At 40.8% G+C, this 24,160-nt stretch overlaps 1 protein-coding gene across 3 annotated transcripts in view; it reads right to left on the bottom strand.

Annotated features, from left to right (window-relative positions):
• Positions 1-24,160, bottom strand: part of TSPAN4 (tetraspanin 4) — a 1,094,228-nt gene that overhangs the window by 300,945 nt on the left and 769,123 nt on the right. The gene's annotated exons all lie outside the window — the stretch shown is intronic.

Below are 24,160 nucleotides of genomic sequence, written 5' to 3'. Positions count from 1 at the left end.
ACAGAGTTAGGATATTTCACCATTAATCTGCTGCCTGTCAAAATATCTCTGCACTGAACAATCTAGCATTAAATTATTTTATTTAAAGGCTATAAGCCTCAGTGCGCTTTTTCTTTTTTTTTCTCAGCAACAGATACTGACCTTGTTGTGTGTTTGTTTCTAAAACTATTTCATTATTGTATGTAGCCTTTGATATCTACAAGTACGTATTTTTCAGGCCATAATGACAAACATATTTCTCTGTCAGTTCTGATTTTTCAGTGAGCTCAGAAGTGTCAATCTTCCATACTGAAAATGATAATAGTGTATGGCAGGTACTGATGAAAACAGTTCTATGTGGTCATAGCTGTATCTACTATAAAGCATTTGTGAGCTTGTGCCTAGGGCAGTGCAGATACAAGTGGAACCACCCAGTCCCAATATTTACAAACTGTGGTTACTTTTTCTTTATTTCCCCCCTTTTCTGGGCATTATGGGGTAGTTACTAGAAAATCCAGCAAAAACAAAAAACTGTATGATGCAAAGTTGTTTAGAGAAGGTACTAGTCAGGAAATCATTCTCCTTTTTTGGTGGGCTAAGTAACTGATTAGTTATGTAGGCTCTGCATATAAAAAATACATAACACGCTGCTCCTGATAATATATTCTTTCGAATTTCATTAAAAATAATGTGACAAAGGGTAGACCCTATAAAAAAGGATATAATCAATCTTGTGGGCAGCATTACTAACATGTTTGTTAAAGCGGTGTTCCAGCTGCGATTTTTTTTTTTAAGTCAGCAGCTACAAACACTGTAGCTGCTGACTATTAATAAGGACAATTACCTGTTCAGGGAGCCCACGATGTCGGCGCCGCCATCCTAAGGAAGGGAAACAGGCAGTGGAGCCTTGCGGCTTCACTGCCTGTTTCCTGTCGCGTGCCGCTTTAGTGAATGGGCAGCAGTCTCCTGGGACACACACAGCTCCCAAAAGACAGTGCACCCCATTTCCCAGGAGGCAATGCGAGGACAAGGACGAGACCGAGGAGCTCCGGGGAGAAGGAAGTGGCAGATTGGGAAGACATTTATGGTAAGTAAAGTATTTTTTTCAAATGTTTTTAAAAAAAACTTAGAGTATTTTAACCACTTCAGCCCCGGACCATTTGGCTGCTAAATGACTGGGCCACTTTTTGCGATTGTGCACTGCGTCGCTTTAACTGACAATTGCGCAGTAGTGCAACGTGGCTCCCAAACAAAATTGGCATCCTTTTTTCCCCCCACAAATAGAGCTTTCTTTTGGTGGTATTTGATCACCTCTGCGGTTTTTATTTTTTGCGCTATAAACAAAACAATAGAGCGACAATTTTGAAGAAAAAAGCAATATTTTGTACTTTTTGCAATAATAAATATCCACAATTTTGTTTTAACCACTTCAATACAGGGCTTTTATACCCACCTCAATCCTGGGCCTATTCTGGCACTTCTCTCCTACATGTACAAATAATCATTTCTTTTGCTAGAAAATTACTCAGAACCCCATAACATTATGTATGTTTTTTTAGCAGACACCCTAGGGAATAAAATGACGGCCATTGCTTTATGTCACGCTTTAAAATTGCACACACTCATGGAATGGCGCCAAACTTCGGTACTTAAAAATCTCCATAGGCAACGCTTTGAAAATGTTTACAGGTTACCAGTTTAGAGTTACAGAGGAGGTCTAGTGCTATAAATGTTGCTGGCACTCTAGCGCATGCGGCAATACCTCACATATGTGGTTTGAACGGCGTTTACATATGTGGGCGGGACGTGCGCGCAAGCCAATGGGGACAGGGGGCATATTTTTTTTTTTACTTATTTATTTATTTTTTACACTTTTTTTATCACTTTTATTCCTATTACAAGGAAAGTAAACATCCCTTGTAATAGGAAAGGTGTGTGACAGGTCCTCTTTATGGAGAGATGCGGGGTCAATAAGACCCCACATCTCTCCTCTAGGCTGGAAAGCATGAGATCGTGAACATTTTTCACCGATCTCATGCTTACTAGCCGCGGCTTTGTTTACTTCCGGGTACCCAGGCGTGATGTCATCACATCGCGCCCGGGCCTCCGACGATCATAGAGATGACTGGTGAATGTTCACAGCGTCTCCCCGCAGGGACATTAGTGAATATTAATTTTCTAATGTCACACAACTGGGTGGGCTCAGGGTGCAGTGCTGTGCGCTCCCGAGCCCACCCCTTTTTTAAGCCAATTAGAGCCTCAGGCTTTAAAATCGTGCTTCTGAAAAAAAAATCCATTGAAATCCATGCATCCGGCACACTGCATGGAGATTAGGGGCCGGGTGCATGATTAGGGGGAGGTGTCCCTGCTCCCCTAATGGAGCAGTCGCCACTGTATTAACCACGACTCTCTGAAGTCCGTCTTTTAGCCAGTTTTCTATCCATTTACAAACTGATTTTTCAAATGCTATGGCAACATCTAAATATACTAAGTCCACAACTACTCCTTTGTCCAAGATTTTTCTCACCTTCTCATAAAAAAACGATTTTTTTACAGCAAGAACTCATCTGTGTTCTTTTATTAAACTTTCCAGTATCTTCCCGACTATAAAAGTCAAACAAACTGGTCTACAGTTATTTGGTAAGGACTTTGATCCTTTTTAACTACTTGCCGACAGCCCACCGCAGTTATACTACTTTTTTTTACTATTTTTTTTTTACTATTTTTTTATGCACTGATAACTGTAATAATATCACTGGTTCCCCAAAAAGTGTCAGGGTCAGATTTGTCTGCCACAATGTCGTAGTTCCGCTAAAAATCGCTGATCACCACCATTACTAGTAAAAAAAAATACAGAATTTTATAAAAATATCCCATAGTTTGTAGACGCTATAACTTTTGCGCAAACCAATCAATATACACTTATTGGGATTTATTTATTTTTTTTACCAAAAATATGTAGCAGAATATATATTGACCTAAATTGATGAAAAAATTTGATTTTTTTTTTATTGAATATGTTTTATATCAGAAAGTAAAAAACATTGTTTTTTTTTTTCAAAATTGTCACTCTGTTGTTTATAGTGCAAAAAATAAAAACCACAGAGGTGATCAAATGCCACCAAAAGAAAGCTCTATTTGTGGGGGGAAAAAAGGGCATCAGTTTTATTTGGGTACAACATCGCATGACTGCACAAACGCATCGCCGTATTGCAAAAAATGGCCTGGTCAGGAAGGGGGTAAACCATTCTGGTCCTTGAGTGGTTAAATATAAGCACCACATTGGCCTTAAGCCAATCCAGTGGTACTATTCCAGTCATTAAATAGTCCTTAAAAATGTGAAACACTGGCTTTGAAATAACAGAACAGAATTATTTTAGGATCTGTGGGTGTATGCCATCGGGTCCAGATCCTTTTTCACCTTTATTCTGTCTAAATATTTCTGAACCATATCACTTTTGATACATTCATTTGGGTGTCAATATCATCCCCATTATGGACATGATCACCCCAATTCTCCTTTGTATACACAGAGCTGAAGACTGCATTTAATCTCCACCTCCTCATTAACACTGAGTGGCCTACAACAAACTCCAATTATCAACTTTTGAACTATGCACATCTATGTGCAGTTCCACCCATAATGCTTCAGCCTCATCACACCCTTCATCAACTAGGTCCTCTTTCATAATCTCTTTGAGAAAATTTCTCACATAGATCTAGACACCGCCACCTTTCCTTTTTACACTGTCTCTCTAAAAGACTGCATAGCCAGGATTAATAGCCCAGTCATGTAAAGAATGAAGCCACGATTCAGCAATACCAATTAAATCATACTTCTCTTTAGGCACCAAAGTTTCCAACTCACCTGTTTTTCTTGGCACACTTTTGGCATTGGTAAACACTTTGAGGCCTCGTACACACGACCGAGGAACTCGGCAGGCCAAACACATCGTTTTCCTCGTCGAGTTCTCGTTAGGCTTGTCAAGGAACCATTCCCGTCGAGGAAAAAGAGAACATGCTCTCTTTTTGGCTCGTCGAGTTCCTCGACAGTTTCCTCGCTGAAAAATGTTCACACGACCGGTTTCCTCGCCAAAAAAAATCGCCCACCAAGTTTCTTGATGGATTCTGCCGAGGAAACCGGTCGTGTGTACGAGGCCTCATACATTAATGCATTTTGCTCTTGTGTTTTGCAGATTTTTTTTTTTGTAGTAGAAATAGCACTGTAGTTTCCAATGGTTGTTTGTAACATGGGAACCTTCTTGTCACGTGCCATAAACTCCCCCATCTATCCCCTACATTAATGTCTGACCCCTACTGACCTGTCTTCCCAATTGATTTCTATTTCACCCTCCCCCCACTCCTAGTTCAAATGCTCACTCATATACAGTATATACACACAATGGGACAAAATCTGGTACAGCTCTACATGTTATTGTCAAAGCTTAATTGAAAAATCTGAAGTTAGAAGCTAATTGGCTACCATGCACAGCTGCATCAGATTTTTCACAAGTAAAAGCTCAACTGTTTCATGCTGATGATGCAGTAATTAAAAATAACAAAAAAAAACACTCAGTACTTTTCTTGTACATGAGTATAACAGTGTCATGAATTCTGGTGATTGGGGTCCCTTTCCTTTGATTCAAAATTGATTAGCTAATTGGAACCCTGTAAATAGACCAAACCATCATAGTAATAGGCTTACTAAAAACACTAAAATCAAAGGATTTTAGAGGCAGCCCCTGTCCCAGACTTCATCTCCAACACAAGGCATATGAGATTCCAACATGAAAATGGCTCCAATTAGCCAATCTTTGTAAACTTGGTAAAACTCCTGACTGTAACTCTTTAACTCTACTTTCGTGGGGAAACAAATTGCAAACAAAGCAAACATAATATAGTGTATACAATTACGACACAAGTCATATTATAATTGAATGTTATTAAAAATAACCTTTCCTTTTCAATATGCAGCTCTGTATTTTTTTGTAAAAGGCAATGCAATATGGCTACCTGGAGGTGTTCTATACACAGGATGTGAACAGAACACCCCCCAGAAACATAATTTCTTGCTTGTGTGATTTGTCCAGCAATTTTCCCAAAAGTCTGCCCTAATATACAAGTTAGATTTCAGGCATCCCCTGCAACAAACATCTGAAGGGATGCGAGCCCAGCAGCTTTGCTAATTAGTGCCCTGCAGGTGCACAGCTGATTGATAATTATAAAACCACTCTCATTAGATTCACTTACCACACAAACAGGGATTTCCTTAAGAATAAAAAAAGGTACGCATCTGCAACAGTTTGTTAAAATCCCTGCAATGTACTCAGATCACCCAGAGGGGAATGTTTTTTCTCAATAAAAGTGGAGTTACACATTAAACTATTTTATTCCAGATGTGGACCCCCCCCCCCCCCCCATGTATTATTAGCTTGTGCCCTTATCAAAGTTGCAGTTTCAGTTCAAGAAAAATATAATGTAGTCTTAAAATTGTTGCACCAGGAAGATTTTACTTTTCAAAACTCTCATCTTTGCAGTAGCACAAAAAATAATTAATGTTGTAAACTGCAGTTACCCTAGAAAGCAATCAGAATTCATAAATTCAGACATTATTGGGCTATAGGTTAATTGTACCACATAGTAAAATAAGCCCTCAGAATCGAAACAGTTATTTGTCAGTACAAGTAATAATAGTGCTGATATTTATGGAAAGAAGGATTGAAAAGAAAGAAACGGATGTGAAAATCAAAAAGAAAAGTCAAACTGGTAAAAACAATATTTATAAAAACCTGGGCAAAAATTACAGCATAGGTGGACTGTTTGCCAAAGAGTCCTCATATGGTCTGCCTGCTAGGTGTACTCTGCTTTGCTCATGCACTGATTTCCACTGAGCTGGTGGATGACAGGTCTGTCTCTGCTCACTGTGCTGATATGGACCTGTCATAGCCCTGCTGTCCTCTATAGGGAGATTGGATGAAAATGGACCATCTGTCCATTTTCACCCGATCTGCCAGACAGATGAAAAATAGGGTCACCATCCGTCTGGATTTTAATGGACAGGATCAGATCGGATAGTAGCAGGTGTCAGCGGACATGTCACCACTGACATCTGCCGATCCACGAATGGAGGCTCCAATCGGTTCCGGCTGTAAAACTGACAGGCGGACCCAAGTGGAAAGCCCGTGTGAAAGGGCCCTTTGGCAAAAAAAGATTAATGGGTTAATTTGAAACCAGATTATTGAAAAAGAAGACAACTTCACTTTTGATTTCATTTTCAGATATCAGACCCAGCCTCTATAGTGAGCATGTGCAATTGGAAAGGAACCTCAGTCATGTTCTTACCTGCAGAATTACACAATTGGCAGGTCTTTGTCTCCTGTTTATTTGGTACACCAGTCTCATAAAATTACTGTGGTGTTGTGAACAGCGTGATGAGCTGAGGGTGCTTCAGACTGGCATTACAAATGAATGCCATGCTATTGTTGTCGAAGCATGGCACAAAAGCGCTTCTTGAATGCACTGGGGTTTATGCACACTGGGCTTAAAAACACATCTTTTATGGGCATTTGATTTTTTTTTCTGCCTGTAAATGCACTGAAATGTTAGCCTATGTGTCCATGCAAACATATGTGTTTGCAGGCATACTGAAAAAGAAGCGTTTTCAGGCAGAAAAAAAAAAAACATTACCATCGTGTACAGGAGAGAAGTTTTTGAACATAAAAAATGCTTGATGTGCCTAAACCTGCCTAACGCTAGACACGTGTATCGTTTGAGTGTTCATTCATTCCAATTGCCAGAATAAATTTATATTTTGGCCAAAATATGTGTGCAAAACTTTGCTTTAGGTGGGCTTTTTAGGCACCCTTTCTCCTGCCAGGAGAAAAAGCGTTCACGGGAGCAGAACAAATGCTTAGTGTGGATGAGGCCTAAAACTCAGACAACAGAGTTTAATTAAAAGCTGTAGGAGTATCACTGAACAAAAAAACATTGTTGCTAAGGCTACACATTTGTATTTTGAACACAAAACATTCTCCAAATGTGCTCTGTAATTTCTCACAGCAGTTGCTCAGCAAGGCTGAGCTGTAATACAAACATTGATCCCTCTAGTGGCTACAAATCTATATGCAAGACATTATCATGAGACATTTAAAACAAGCAGGCCAAACTGTATTATAACAAATGCTGCATTAACACTGTATAATGATTTTACAACAATAACATGACTTAGAAAATATCCGATGGTCTTCTTTTTAAATTTGTATTTAGAGCAAAGCCGCTATGTGCAGCTGACATATTACCACGGAATTGAACCATAAATGGCATACAACCTTATGTAAATAAAATCAGGTTATGTTCAGCAAACCAGTTTAATTGTATCAAATTAAATTACTCATCTAGAAAAAGGACCAAACACAATTCAACTGAATAATGTTAATGTCTGGGACATTTAATCTCACCCTGAATCGAGAAAGAGCGAGAAGTTAATTAACATCAATAATAGGGTATGCTACAATACGCAAGATAGCAATTTGCAGCACACACATTGCTGTTACCCAAGATATCTTACTAGATAATTCTGGAAGAGAAAACAAAAGCTGCTTTATCATTTATAATCAAGGTTACTGTCATGAAATAAAAAAATCCATATACAATATATATATATATATATATATATATATATATATATACTGTATATATTAGGGTTGTTACTGATTAAAATTTTCGTGTTCGATTAATAATTTAATCGATTAATCGACTAATTTCGATTAATTATTTGTTTACAAACGGTTTATTGAAAAATAAGTCTCAATACAGATTTAACATACATTGGCAAGAAGTATAACGCACATACATTTTTCGGATCACCACCATATATAGTCCCCACTGTAATATCCACAGACTTCTCCCCCACTGTAATATCCACAGACATCTCCCCCACTGTAATATCCACAGACATCTCCCCCACTGTAATATCCACAGATATCTTCCCCACTGTAATATCCACAGCCATCTCCCCCACTGTAATATCCACAGACATCTCCCCCACTGTAATATCCACAGACATCTCCCCACTGTAATATCCACAGCCATCTCCCCCACTGTAATATCCACAGACATCTCCCCTACTGTAATATCCACAGACATCTCCCCCACTGTAATATCCACAGACATCTCCCCACTGTAATATCCACAGACATCTCCCCCACTGTAATATCCACAGACATCTACCCCACTGTAATATCCACAGACATCTCCCCTACTGTAATATCCACAGACATCTCCCCCACTGTAATATTCACAGACATTTCCCCACTGTAATATCCACAGACATCTCCCCCACTGTAATATCCACAGACATCTCCCCCACTGTAATATCCACAGACATCTCCCCCACTGTAATATCCACAGACATCTCCCCCACTGTAATATCCACAGACATATCCCCACTGTAATCCACAGACATCTCCCCCACTGTAATATTCACAGACATCTCCCCACTGTAATCCACAGACATCTCCCCACTGTAATATCCACAGACATCTCCCCACTGTAATATCCACAGACATCTCCCCACTGTAATATCCACAGACATCTCCCCACTGTAATATCCACAGACATCTCCCCACTAATATCCACAGACATCTCCCCACTGTAATATCCACAGACATCTCCCCACTGTAATATCCACAGACATCTCCCCCACTGTAATCCACAGACATCTCCACACTGTAATATCCACAGATATCTCCCCACTGTAATCCACAGACATCTTTCCACTGTAATCCACAGACACCTTTCCACTGTAATCCACAGACATCTCCCCACTGTAATATCCACAGACATCTACCCATTTTAATATGGTCCACATCTCCCCCACTGTATAGGAAGATTAGGCCAAACACGAGCAGTTGAGGCCGGGTGATGACGTCAGAGTGCTGCTCTAGGCTCACCTAGGCTGCCGCCAAGTGGACCAAGATGGCCGCCGCTCTGGGAGCTAGGTCGAAGCCGCGGCCTTTCCTATGGCCGAAGCAGCAGCGGAGCTGCCGATCCGCATATGGTGACCTGTTCGGATCATGGATCATTTATGAACCGTTGCACCACTAGTACCGATCAAAACAATTTTGATCGATCAAAATTTTTACGATTTTTTACGATTAATCGAGGAATTAATCTTTAATTTCCACAGCCCTAATAAATATACATATATATATATATATATATATATATATATATATATATATATATATATATACACACACACACACACACATTATATATATATATGTGTGTGTGTATACACACAGAGCCAAAACTAGGGGGCGCAGGGGGGCACATCAAGGGGGGTGATGCCAGGGGTTCTGTCACCCCGACCCGCACTGGGAAACAATGCACTAAGGGTGTCACTGCCGCCTGATCAAGTGTAATTGACAGGCAGCACCCTCTGCATAGTTTGCCAAATTCCAGAGAACCGAATAGGAGGGACACTGCATAGGTGCACTAGCGCTGAATCACTGTGCTCCTCCAGCCCGCCAGCACTATAGCAAGGCATTCCAGAGTGACATTTCAGCATGGGAGAGCCTTTGTGGCGCTGGAAGGCATTTATTAGGACAAGGAGAGGGGTTTGTGTGCAGAAGGCCCTGGACTAGGAAGTTAGGGGTTGCTATGGCAGAAGATTTGGGGGCCTGGGGGGTGCAGAGAAGGCCGTGGACTGGGGGGTGCAGACGAGAGCCTGGATTGAGGCGGGGTGTGTGGAGGAGCCCTGGGCTAGGGGGGGGGTTCAGATCTCTGAGCCAGAGACTGACAGCCACCAGTTCTCTGCTCAGGGAGCACGGACAACTGAGTGATCAGTTTGAGAGCTAGTGGTGGGACAGATGCAGCATCCACCTACGTAAGTATAATTAAAAAAAAAATTCACATACCCGACATATCCTCTTTTCTGATATCACACATGACAATTAGGCCTCATTCACATGGAGCATATACATCCATGCCCAGTGTAATGGTTGTGTACCGCATGGGGATACTTGGTATTCTGTGCCCCACTGAGCAGGCAATCCAGTCAAAGTCACTTGGGATGCAGCAGCTTCATGTACTGTATTTATATAGTCAAATGTCAAAATTTGACACGCAGACAGGAAGGGATGTTGAGCCAAGGCTGATTGGTTGCCATGCACACCTGCTCCAGATTCTGCCTGCTCTAGTTTTGATAAATTCCCCTAATGCCACGTACACACAATCCGAATATTGTACGAAAAATGTCGTCCGAGGAAGAATCGTCTGATAATCGCATCGTTGGTACAGGGCTTCCGTGAGCCGATCATGACAGTTCATCCGATATTATTTTATCGGACATGCACAAAAATGTTCCTCGTACGATACCAGATCATACGATTTTCGTTTGGTCAGTACATTTGTCGTCCGAAAATACAACACAAATAAATTACAACACAGGACATCACTTCCGATTTTTTTTTCTGTCGATACGAGAATTTTCGTGACTTTAGTAACCTATTCAATTTATACTTGCGTCCGATTTTCGGATCGTGTTTACGTGGCATTAGGGCTCATTCAGACAGGCGCTGAGACAGGTCCTGTATGCTCAGCCACTTTTACTGCATCTGCATCCACCAGAGAGCTTCACTTGTAGAAGTGGGTGCACAGATCCAAATCCAGACACTGTGCATTCGGATACATGGACTCGCACTTCTGATTGGCCTTTGGTAGCAGCAGGAGCCATTTGCTCCCACTGATATCTATAACAGCCAGTAAGCCAATTATCAGACAGAGTGGGCGGGAGTGTGTCTGCTTAGATGCCCCCATAGCACGCAGAAGAAGGGAGGGGCAGGGGCACCAGTGAGGGACCCGACAAGAGGATCCGGCTGCTCTGTGCAAAACCATGACACAGAGCAGTTAAAGTGGAGGTCCACACAAAAAGTGAACCTCCACTTTTCAGAACCCTCCCCCCCCCTCCGGTGTCACATTTGGCACCTTTCAGGGTGGATGGGGGTGCAGATACCTGTATAATATAGGTATTTACACCCACTTCCGGTAATAGACTCCCACGGGAGTCACACCCCTTTGTGTCACCCCCCTCTGTCTTCTGGGAAACACACTGGTCCCAGGAGACAGCGGGGACCAGTAAGGACGTGCCGCGCGACTCGGCATTGGACAGTAGTGAACCAGGGCAGTGAAGCCGCAATGCTTCACTTCCTGATTCCCTCACCGAGGATGGCGGCGGGGCAGCCGAGAGACGAGCGATTGCTCGGCTTTGGCTGCCGACATCGTGGGCACCCTGGACAGGTAAGTGTCCATTTATTAAAAGTCAGCAGCTGCAGTATTTGTAGCTGCTGGCTTTTAATATTTTTTTTCGTGGGACCTCCGCTTTAAGTATGACATGTTTGTTATTAAAAAAAAAAAAAAAAAACAACACTTTAATATTACTTTAAGGTTAGCCGTGTGTAGTAAATTATATACAATAGAACAGTTTTATTTTATTAAAATGAATGTACTGAGGTTTATACTGTATGATATATGCTCGCTTGTGGCACAGTCATTAAAGCATATGGCCATTTAAGCCCCTCCCACTGTTGCTGTAATCTGACCACACCCACAGTTTTTGCATTGTGTCTGCAAAAGACTTGAGACTGGGGTGAAGGTTCACCTTCCAGCAGGACAACAACAACCCTAAACATACAGCCAGAGCTACAAAGATCAGGGGTGTCCAAACTTTTTTCAAAGAGGACCAGATTTGTTGAAGTGAACATGCGTGAGGGTCATCCATTTGGCCAGACATTCTGTGAATCATTAAAGTTTGGTCTAAGTGTGTTCGCCTGAGCACTAATATACTGCCCAACAAGAATTCTCTTGCCTTTGTGGCTGTGTGTGGTGAAGAGATGAGCTCAGGCGTGTTATTTGGATATACCGTATTTATCGGCGTATAACAAGCACCTTCACTTTAGGAGGGACGTTTCAGAAAAAAAAATTATATAAAGAACTATGAAGCAAAATAAGGGTCAGTGCCCATCAATGCAGCCTAATCAGTGCCCATCTGCAGCCTCACCATTGCCATAAATGCAGCCTGATCGATGCCCATCTGCAGCCTCAGAGGGGATGGGGGGGGGGGGCGGAATGAGCGCCAACAGATTACATACAGGAGAATCTCCTGTTTACACAGCAGCCTCTTTAATACAATGCCCGGCCTCCTATAATAGACAGATGAGTCGTCCAATGGCAGCCCAGGAGACAGGACTTCCTATTACAGATGCCACCTAGTAAACAGGAGATTCTCCTGTATGTAATTTGACAGCACTCATCCCCCCGTCCCCTCCGAGGCAGTGCTGATAAATACAATATATATCCAAATTACCAGGGGGGGCCACATTAAACTGGAACGAGGGCCATAATTGGCCCCCGGGCCGGACTTTGGACATGCCTGGTTTAGATCAAAGCATCATGTGTTAGAATGGCACAGTCAAAGTCCAGACCTAAATCCAATTAAGAATCTGTGGCAAAAATTGCTGTTCACAAATGCTCGGCATCCAATCTGACAGAGCTTGAGCTATTTTGCAAAGAAGAATGGGCAAAAAGATCACTCTCTTGTTGTGCAGAGCTGGTAGAGACATCCCAAAAAAGACTTGCTGCTGTAATTGCAGCGAAAGGTGGTTCTACAAAGTATTGACTTAGGGGGTCTGAATACAAATGCACGCCACACTTTTCACATTTATTTGTAAAAAAAAAAAATTAAAATTATTTATCAATTTCCTTCCACTTCACAATTATGTGCCATTTAAGTTTTTGGCTGTAACATGACAAAATATGGACAATTTTAAGGGGTATGAATACTTTTTCAAGGCACTGTAGATAGACTTATGTCTTTTTTCAACTAGACTAACTATGTAACGCAGCAGATGAGACACATCATGCTTACTTTCCTTCTATATTGAAATATGTCCAGCAGTACCATCAGCACATAACTGTCGGAAACCAGTGGGACCCAGGTACACACATCTTCTATCTGGAGAAGTCTACTTGTTCGCTGAAGGACTGGACAGCCATGCAATAATCAGTGTCTGAAGTCAACAGTGAAGCATAGTGGAGGTTCTTTCCAAGTTTGGGGCTGCATTTCTGCAAACAAAGTTTTAGATTTAGCCAGGATTATTGGTGTCCTCAATGCTGATCAATACAGGCAGAAATGTATCATGCCATAATATCAGGGCGTGTGATTGGCCCCAGCTTTTTTCTGCAGCAGGACAGCGACCTCATACATACAATGTCCATAAGAACTATTTTCAGCATAAAGAACAAGGAGTTCTGGAAGTGATGCTTTGGCCCCCACATAGCCCTGTCAACATCATCAAGTCTGTCTGGGATTACATGAAAAGACAGAAGGATTTGAGGCAGCCAACATTCACAGAATATCGGTGGTTAACTTGCCTGCAGAAACTGTGTGCAAGTGTATCTTGAAGAATTTATGCTGTTTTGGAGGTAAAGGGTGGTCACACTAAATTTAATTTGGATTTCTCTTCTGTTCATTTAGGGCACTGATAGTGGCACTGTTCAAGGGCTCTGAGAGGTGGCACTGATAATTTGTTAATTGCCAAGAATAAACTATTAACACTTCTATTTCAGAAAGCATTCTTAATCACAGGTAATTTTTCTCCTTCATTGATGTGCGCTGATGAGGCTTAAGTGATAGGCTGCACTGATAAGGCAGCAATGATGGACACGGATAGGTGGCACTGGTGGGCACAAATGAGGTGGCACTGATGATGAAACACTGATTGGCAGCACTGATGAGTATTGATAGATAACACTGGTGGGCATTGATAGGTGGCAATGGTGGGCACAAATTGGCAGCATTGCTATGCACTGGCAGGCGGCACAGATACTCAGGTGATGTCTCACCCTCTTCGGGACTGATGTCCCTCTGACACAAACCATTAATCAGTTTTTTTTTCTGCTCACTCTGCCAGCGCGAGCAGAAAAAAAGCCAATTGCCGATCATTTACATCACGTGGTGAGCCGTCATTGGCTGACAGCTGATCACATGATAAGGGGCCGGGATCAGCCCCTTACTCCGATCTGTGATCAGCCAATTCTCATTGACTCTGTGATCACAGAGCACGCCGTGCATGCCCTGCAGGGGGGCGTGCAGGTATCTCATGTACGTGAGACTGCCTCCGGCAATTAAGGCCCACACTGTAGCCATCAAGCGGTTAATTTGGGGCAACTTGGGGTGACTTGAAGTCGGATCCCAGGTCGCCCCAGTGTGAACCAACTCTAACAACCCATGCAATCCATACATACAAAGAAACCAAAACAAATAAGTTCAGAAATTAAGTTATGTGTAATAAAATGGAATGGCACAGGGAAAAAGTATTGAATATGCTAACTGAAATTAATTTAATACTTTGTGCAAAATCCTTTGTTGGTAATGACGGCTTCAAGATGCCTCCTATATGTAGAAACGAGTCACATGCATTGCTCAGGTGTGATTTTGGCCCGTTCTTCCACACAGTTTTCAAATATTGACTGTTCTGTGGGCCTCTTCTATGAACTCTGATCTTTAATTCCTTCCATACATTTTCTATTGGATTCAAGTCAGGTGATTGGCTGGGTCATTCTAGAAGCATTATCTTCTTTCTTTTATACCAAATGAGAGTTTCCTTGGCTTTGTGTTTGGGATCATTGTCTTGCTGAAATGTCCACCCTCATTTTATCTTCATCATCCTGGTAGATGGCAGCAGATTTTTTATCAAGAATGTATTTTTTCCAGTCATCCTTCCTTTGTTTACCAGTATCGTACGCTGAAAAACAGCATACGATTGTTTACCATGATGTTTCCATCTCTAAAGTTCACTGTTGATATGGTGTTGTCGGGGTGATGTTAAGTGCCATTTGACCTCCAAACATGGTGTGTATTATGGCATCCAAATAGTATAATTTTGGCCTCATCTGACCAGAGTATATTCTACCATTATTTCACAGGCTTGTCTAAATGTTGTCCAGCAAACTTCAAATGAACTTCAACATGCTTTTTCTTCAGCAATGGAGTGTTGCGTGGTGAGTATGTATACAGGCCATGCCGGCTGAGTGGTTTACTTATTGTTTTTTTTTTTTTTAAACAATTGTACCTGCTAATTCCAGGTCTTTCTGAAGCTCTCCACAAGTGGTCCTTGGCTCTAGGACAACTGTTCTGATAATTCTTTTCACTCCTATGTCCAAAATCTTGCAAGGAGCACCAGGTTGTAGCCAGTTTATGATGAAATTATGTTCTTTCCACTTCCAGATTATGGCCCCAACATTTCCCACTGGAACATTTAGAAGTTTAGAAATTCTTCTGTAACCAATGCCACAGAATGTTTTGCAACAATAAGGTTGCAAAGGTCTAGAGAGAGCGCTTTGCTTTTACCCATCATGAGATGTTTCTTGTGTGGCACCTTGGTAATGACACACATTTTTATATGCCATCGGTAGAGACTGAACCAGCCAATATTAATTTGCACTGACAAGGGGCAGGATTGCTTTCTAATTACTAATCGATTTCAGCTGGTGTCTTGGCTTTCCATGTCTTTTTGCACCATCCTTTCTTTGTGTGTTCAATACTTTTTCCCTGTGTCATTCCATTTTATTACATATAACTTAATTTATGAACGTATTTGTTTTGGTTTCTTTGTATGTATGGATTGCATAGGTTGTTATCGACATGTGGCGAAAATGTCATGTCGATAGCACCTTTAGAAATAGATTTACCTAGAAAAATGGTGACGTAATTCAATGCTTATTCTACCCGTTGTACATACATATATAATATACACAGTGGGGTTTATTTACTAAAGGCAAATCTACTTTGCACTACAAGTGCACTTGGAAGTGCAGTCGCTGTAGATCTGAGGGGGACATGCAAGGAAACTAAAAAACAGCATTTTTATTAGCATGTGATTGGATGATAAAATCAGCAGAGCTTTCCCTGATTTCAGAGCTTCCCCTCAGATCTACAGCGATCTACAGCAAGTGCACTTTCAAGTGCACTTGCAGTGCAGAGTGGATTTGCCTTTGGTAAATCAACCCCAGTATCTCACAAAAGTGAGTACACCCCTCACATTTTTGTAAATATTTTATTGTATCTTTTCATGTGACAACACTAAAGAAATTACATTTTGCCACAATGTAAAGTAGTGAGTGTACAGCTTGTATAACAGTGTACATTTGCTGTCCTCTCAAAATAACTCAACACACAGCCATTAATGTCTAAACCTCTGGCAACAAAAGTGAGTGCACCCCTAAGTGAAAATGTCCAAATTGGGCCCAATTACCCATTTTCCCTCCCCAGTGTCATATGACTCATTAGTGTCATAAGGTCTCAGGTGTGAATGGGGAGCAGGTGTGTTAAATGTTCTTGTTGGCACTCTCACTCTTTCTAACTGGTCACCGGAAGTTCAACATGGTACCTCATGGCAAAGAAAAAATGAATAGTCACTCTACATAAAAGATGACCTAGGCTAAAAGAAGATTGCCAAGACCCTGAAAATGAGCTGCAGGACGGTGCCCAAGACCATACAGCAGTTTAACAGGACAGGTTTCACCTAGAACAGGCCTCGCCATGGTCGACCAAACAAGTTGATTGCACGTGCTCAGCGTCATATTCAGGGGTTGTCTTCAGAAATAGACGTATGAGTTCTGCCAGCATTCCTGCAGAGGTTAAATGGGTGGGGGGTTAGCCTGTCAGTGCTCAGACCATATGCCACACACTGCATCAAATTGGTCTGCATGGCTATCGTCCCAAAAGATCACTTTCACACTGGAGCGGTGCGCTGGCAGGGTGTCAGAAAAATTCCTGCCAGCAGCTTCTTTGCAGCGCATTAGGATCCAAAAATGTCATTATTTGGCCTCAACACAAAACAATATGTCTGGAGGAAATCCAATACAGCTCATTATCCAAATAACACCACATCTACAGAAAAGCATGGAGGTGGAAATATCCTGTTATGGGATGTTTCTCTGCAGCAGGGACTGGAGTACTTGTCAGGAATCAGATAGAAGGAAAATGGATGGGGCAAAATATACTCAAATTCTTGAGGAAAATCTGCTGTCTTCTGCTAGAAATTTGTCAATGGGAAGAAGATTTACCTTCCCACATGACAATGACCCACAATAAAAATTACCACATAGTAGTTGAAGGAGAAAAGAGTGAATGTCCTTGCATGTTCTAGTTGGAGCCCAGACTTAAACCCCATTAAAAATTCGTGGAATGACTTGAAGACTGCACTCCACAAACGGTTAAACTTGCATATCAAGTGCATATCACACCATATCAACTATGAAATGTTCTGCACAGAAAAATCTGTAATATTTTTACATAAAAAGGGGCATGTTGTTGGGGAGGCCCACCTATGAACATACTTTTATTTGGCCCACTAATGTTTGGAAACAAGCTTTCTGTGTAATCCTTCATGCAACACAGCCCCATGCTTTTAGTGCATTTAGAAAAGTAGAAATGTACCCTTCACCCTGAATTTCAGGACTAACACAAAGATTCAATAATGTGTAGATTTTGCAATTAGGAAGACCATTGAAGATGTTTGTATTCAACTTGGTGTTTGTGAAACCACCCTTAAATCCATTTATCAGAGTATATGGGGGTATTATTGCTAAATAGGAACTTTAAGATGGGACCGTATTGTTGGTCATTATTTGACCGAGCAAAACAATTCGTGGATCAATAGACTTTAATGAGATGACTGGCCATACCAATATGGATTTTATCAACATGTTTACCATCTGGCAGCAATCACTGTAGGTAATCCTGAGGCTGAATTCACATTTTTAGTGCATTTTGCAGATTTGTGCTACAGGGAAAAATAAACGGGGAAAATAAAGTTGCGTCGGGTAAAAAAAAAGTTATGCGCCGAAAAAAAAAAATTCAAAATTTAAAAAAAATAGCGGCGATCGAAAAAAAGGTCTGTTTTTACAAGGTGTAACTAGTTTACACTTTGTAAAAGCATCCCTAATTTTACGTATGCAAACGTAAACTTACGCAGAAAAAACAAAGCTGAAAAGCTTTGTGGATCTCCGTAAGTCCTCATTTGCATACGCAAAGCGGCATTTCAACGCGAAATGCCCCCAGCGGCGGATGCGGTACTGCATCCTAAGATCTGACAGTGTAAGTCTCTTACATATGTCAGATCTTCTGCCTATCTTTGGAAAACTGCTTCTGAGGATCAGTTCCAAAGATAGGCACAGGGATACGCAGGCTGAACAGCAGTTCCGCCTGCGTATCCCTTTTGAGGATTTGGCCCAGTATAAACAGCCCTGCTATTCATTACAGTTTTATAAAGTTTGCAAATATTTTTATTGATGTTGGGACATGGAGCTATTAATTGATCCAAGGGCACTATTGGAGGTTGTACTTTTCTCACAACTAGTAGCTAACCTGTTAAGTGTTTACCTGTCTTTGTTGGTGAGTTTCAATTTACAATTGTTTGCCTTTGCTGGTATAGTTTGTCTAGGTTTGGCATCACTTTCAATATTTGGGAGACTGTTCCTTTAAAAAAAAAAAAAAAAAAAAAAAAAAATTTTGTTGATCGCAGTATTAGCAGGTGTATTAGGCTCATGCACACACATGGTGGAAGGCTGAAAATATGCTGGACATAAAATTCCAGGTGGTTTCTCACACCCAAGACATTGCAGGTACTGCATACAGCCTTCCATACAAGTAAGAGACTGCATACATACACCCATGCTCGTTAAAAATTCCAGAATTCAGGAAGTTCATAAAGCACACGTGCAGGTAAACATCAATGCAGAGAAATCATTAGTGTTCAGAAAACCATGACCATGTACAGCCATTCACTTGAATGGCAGGCTGTATGCGGCACCTGCGTCTCCTCATGAATGGTAAAACCCCCAGAATCTTTACACCAGGCATATTATCAGCATATTACCCTCTGTGTATATGTGGTCTTACTGATTATTTAGCCCCATACACACGGTAGGACTTCAAACAAACTTTTCCGTGGTATTTTGTTTGAAGGGCGTTGGCCGGGAAAACCCATAGCATACACACGGCAGGACTTTTTCTGCAAACTTTCCCTAAATCACGTGATTTTTCTGCTCTTTAACGCCACCCTTTGGTCAACTTCTGCTATTGTTGGTTTATTTTAACATTGGTTCTGGGCATGCGTGTTTGTACTTTGGACTAAAGTCCGATGGACTTTTGTACACACGATAGGACTTTTTACCGTGGGACTTTTGTTGCCGAAAGGTTTGTCAGTTTGCAGAGGGAACTTTTATCCGATGAAAACCCGAAAAAGTTTGTTCGATTGAGCGTACACAGGGTCAGATTTTTTTGAAAACCTGCTCAGTTTGTTGTCAAAAAGTCTGAGTGTGTGTATGGGGCTTTACATGTATTTGAAACTGGATTGACACCTAAGTGATTTTCAGATGATTTCAGATTATTGAAGCAGATTTCAAGTGTTTTACGTGTATATTTAAGCTTTGGGCATTATTATTTTAGCTAGTGGGCTTGATAGGGAAAGGAGACCAGTTCTTACGGGCTCAAAAAAACATTTAAAATATGCCTGCAAAAACACTTGTTTTGTGTGTTTTCTGGCACTTCCATTAAATTCTATAGAGACTGAAACGCTGCATTCTGCTTCAAAAGTAGTTCATGCACTTTTTGGTATTTGGCATCAAGCATTCATAGTTGAATAGTTACCATTTAAAAGCATGGGATTTAGTTTTCTGAGTTTAGTTGTGAATGGGTCCTTATACTGCTTTGAAAACTGCCATATCAAATGTTAATTTACACACCTACTTAACAGCTGGCACATAGTGTCAAGAATGATTCCCCTTCTTAGCTGTGTTTATATATGAAAATTTATATTTGTTTATAATTTTTAAGCTAAATTTTATTTTCTGTTACGTTTCTGTTACTTTGTCCACCTTCTATATATACATTGCACATGATGCAACACCCTCATGTAGTATATTAAATCAAAGATGAAACTTTATATAAAAGACATTTGTGCTGAGAGAAATAATGGGGCTGCTATGACTGACCTTTTGAAAATGCCAGTTGTCTTTACCGTCATGTTATCCTAATGGCTACAAAACTTTCTGCATCAACGACACCCAAATAACTGTACAGTTAAATTGGAACTCTAGATGTTCATACTTGTTCTGATCTGTGGCTAAGCATATCATTATGCCTAACTGAACTTTTATTTTAACCACTTACCTACTGCCATAAATTTATTAATCATGACATGGTGTACATTTATTTACCTATTTCCATTTATAAACAGCACTGGACAACATGTCCTTGGGTAGTCTGTGAACTGAGCTGCCATTAACGGCTTTGTACATTTGGATCTCTGTGATTGGTCATAGAGAGACAATCACAGTGATCACAGATGTGAACAGTGTAGTGTTTACCTCTGATAGCATTCACCATTCCCGTACAACAGAGGAGGCAAAAGAAAAAAAGGACCTAATGCATAAATGAGCCATTCATTATTTGCAGAGAAAAACACAGATCATGGCTGTAGCAGATAAGGATAGTTTTTTAACCCTCACCTCTTCACATCTAAACATTAATCTCCTCATCTCCATCCATCCACCTGTACATTAACCCCATTATCGCCTCCTCACTCTGTGTATGACTCGTACATGCTTTATCTAGTGCACCATTACCAAGATCCACATTTGAACCCCCTCAATACCACCATGTTTCTTTATTTTCAAAAGATTATGTGATTGAAGGAGATCACCTTGGGCCTTCTAATTTCTAAAAAGAAGTCATTGGGGGTGTTTGCACTGTTTTGGCATTGTTATTTTACAGAAAGTAAGGGAAACTTGTGTTTTATGTAGTTAAAAAAAGAAAAAAGAAATTAAGGGCTATTACAGTCTGGTACTTGGTGGCTTAGTCTTGGTACTGGAGCTAAATAAGTACAATTAAAACAAAAGGTGTGCAAGTTGGTTTTCCTAGCATAGGGAGAACGCTATTCACTAACAGGTCACTTAAAGGAGTTCTCTGACCTAAAACTTTTAACCCCCGCTGTGCCCGGGCTGTAAAAATATACAAAATAAACTGTCACTTACCTGCCTACGATCCCCCGTTGTTCCGATATCGCCGTCCCGTTCTCCGGTCCCGGTCTCTTCCGCTTCCTGTGTGTCGGTGACTCATAGTGCGCTCAGCCTATCAGCGGCCGCGACGGGACATTGCTGCGGCCGCTGATAGGCTGAGCGCACTATGAGTCACCGACACACAGGAAGCGGAAGGGGCCCGGGACCGGAGAACGGGACGGCGATATCGGAACAACGGGGGATCGTAGGCAGGTAAGTGACACTTTATTTTGTATATTTTTACAGCCCGGGCACAGCGGGGGTTAAAAGTTTTAGGTCAGAGAACTCCTTTAAGAAGACACATGGCCACTTCATGAGAGTTGAGGATGTGGAACTCTGTTCCAGAATTGGTTGATGTAAACGGAATAATCAGCCATTTAAAACTGATGTAAAAATGTATAACAAACAGATGAGAAATGGATGAAAAACTGATGTAAACTTCATTCATTTTTTTCATTGAAAAAATGTGAGTGGACTAGTGAAACAAACGCCCAGCTAGCAAGAAATTGAGCTGCAAGTTTAAAAATGACTTGCTAACTTATTGCTAGACTTGCCAGGCTTCAGAAGATTTTTGCACAATTGCAGTCCATATTGCTTGACTCCAGATCAACTTTCTTTGCAAACATTCTGCAAGTCTGCAGCACGTTCTGGTTAAGTTATGTTGTGCAATATTCATCCCACCACAGGGGTCACTGTGACTTGCAGCGCTCTTGCTGTAGACTCATCACTGCAACTTTGCTCTTGCTAGAGACTTGCCATGCAAATTTGCTACAAATTGGAAAAGGGTCAACTGGAACTTGTGCTTCAAGTGCTCTGCAATTGTACATCTTGCCAGTGAAAATGTGCACCAAGTTAACAAGACTTACAATTCGACACTGCCACAAATTTATGGCAAGTTATACTTGCTATCTAGGCAATCCACATGGGACAAAGGAGCACAACTCCCACCAGAATGCTGTATAAAAAGAACTATCTGTATGGAAGCAGTGATCTCTCTGTATATGTCTGATATACTATGTCTTTCTCCACTTTTCAGTAAAAAGCTGAAGCAGGTCCAGGAGGACTGATAGGTAGTAGGTTGAATTATGATGGCTATCAAACTTAGGACATCTAGTGACAGATAAAAGACTGTGGAAGAATCGCTGAATATTGCACTAAAAGTTGGTTTTATTATATCTTTTATTGGGCTATTCAGTTTATTCTGTTATTTTTAGGTGGAGCCATTAATGCCGCACCAAAGCCAGGCAGCTAGTATTTTCAGACACATAATCAGCAATTGAGGCATACATATTTTACTTAGCACTGTTCTTTTTTTAACCAATAATGTCATAAGCACGATCATCTACACTTTTCTCATGCCATGGAAACAATGATAAATAAATCCATAAAGGAGGGGCTGAGCACCGACTCATAATATTCAAGGTTGTCTGATAATGGACTGCATGTTAGCTATTTCACATATTTCAAGTAGAATGTATCCTGCTTATCTATTTCAGACTGGTATTTTTTTCTTTAACAATACATGCCATCCCCAAAATGTCACCTTTTCTTAGCTTTCTAAATATCCTAGTAACAAGCAGAACACATCAGAAACCAAATGAAAGGCTTTCTCCACTACAAAATAAATGCTCAGCTTGTAAAGAGGTAGCAAATGAATTAGTAGAGCAGACCTGACATAGTACAGTTATAAAAAAAGAGATGGATAGAAAAAATGCTGCAAGGTTAGCAAAAATCTGTTTACTTTAGAGGCTAAAAACAAACTCACAAAGATCTGTGTAAAGCAGGGTTAAAGAAAAAGGCTAGCACAAACCACACCACCAATTATCAACAGTTAAGAATATAACTATTCACACCAACATTCTACCTGCAACATGTTTTTCACTAGTGTGCTAGAGTGGACCTAAAGGTTTGATCCACTCAAAAGTGATACCCAAGGTGCAGCCTAGCAACCTAAGTTGGTCCTTGCCTCCTGACATGTCTTGTAAACTCCAACAGCAAGGTTCCATAGTTCCAATTTGGTTGTTCTTTTCTACCTTTTAGGTGTTCCAGGATCTCCTGTTGCACTTTTCACAATATAAAATAAATTAGAAATGCGGCAAGAAGAATGGGAGCCCCCAGATGGTGTGCAGATCTGAGAACGCAAGTGCTGAGAGGTATGCTAAAATTGTAAGGTGGTTTAACTCTGCAGCATCAGCCAAAAAAATGATATATTCATTTTGGGTACACTGACCTTTTAAGCTAAACTGGATAATGGGACTAATTATGTGTACAAATAAGAGGCAGCACAAACATGTACACTATGAGCCTACAGAGTAATAAATGATATGTCAAATGTTTGCGTTACAATACAAAGCACATTTCTGACGGCTCTCAGATAAAAGGGCAGTAGATTAATTTACACATAAATTAAGCAGAACACTCAAGGCTACTACATGCTGGTGAATGGAAAAAGCCACTTACTTTACACATGGGAGTTTTTATTGGGGCAGGTTTAGTAGACATATGCAGAAATATATGGCAGGGGTATGTAGCAGAACCAGGCTGAAAAAGCTGCATGGATAATACATGGATACATCACACACAGAACAAGTAGGAACAAAAGCATGGCTTATGAAGGAATTTCTCATCCATAGTCCATAGGGATGACCTGATTTACAAGCACGTTAATATAGATAGATAGATAGATAGATAGATAGATAGATAGATAGATAGATAGATAGATAGATAGATAGATAGATAGATAGATAGATAGATACATATAGACACACACACATTTTTTTAATTCACATTTGTGTTCCCCTAGACACTCTTTTCCTCTTGTTTGTGGTTGATGCAGAGGCTGTCAGGAGGTTATTTCAATGATTAGCCAACAGATTGGACATTACAGAAAGTTTTGGTGCCCAAATGCAGTACTCAATTTTATGACACAACTGTCTAATTGACAAAAGCTGTGAAAATCATGCAAAAAAAGTCAAAAATTAGCTGCATTCAAAACCATATAATTGCACATAGCAGCTTTTGTATTGTTTTTCAGCACATTTTACACCACGGTACA

The sequence above is a fragment of the Rana temporaria genome, chromosome 11 (genome assembly GCF_905171775.1).
Source record: "Rana temporaria chromosome 11, aRanTem1.1, whole genome shotgun sequence".
Taxonomy (NCBI): domain Eukaryota; kingdom Metazoa; phylum Chordata; class Amphibia; order Anura; family Ranidae; genus Rana; species Rana temporaria.
Note: the sequence above shows the minus strand (reverse complement) of the source record. Positions and strands in the feature narration are given on the sequence as shown.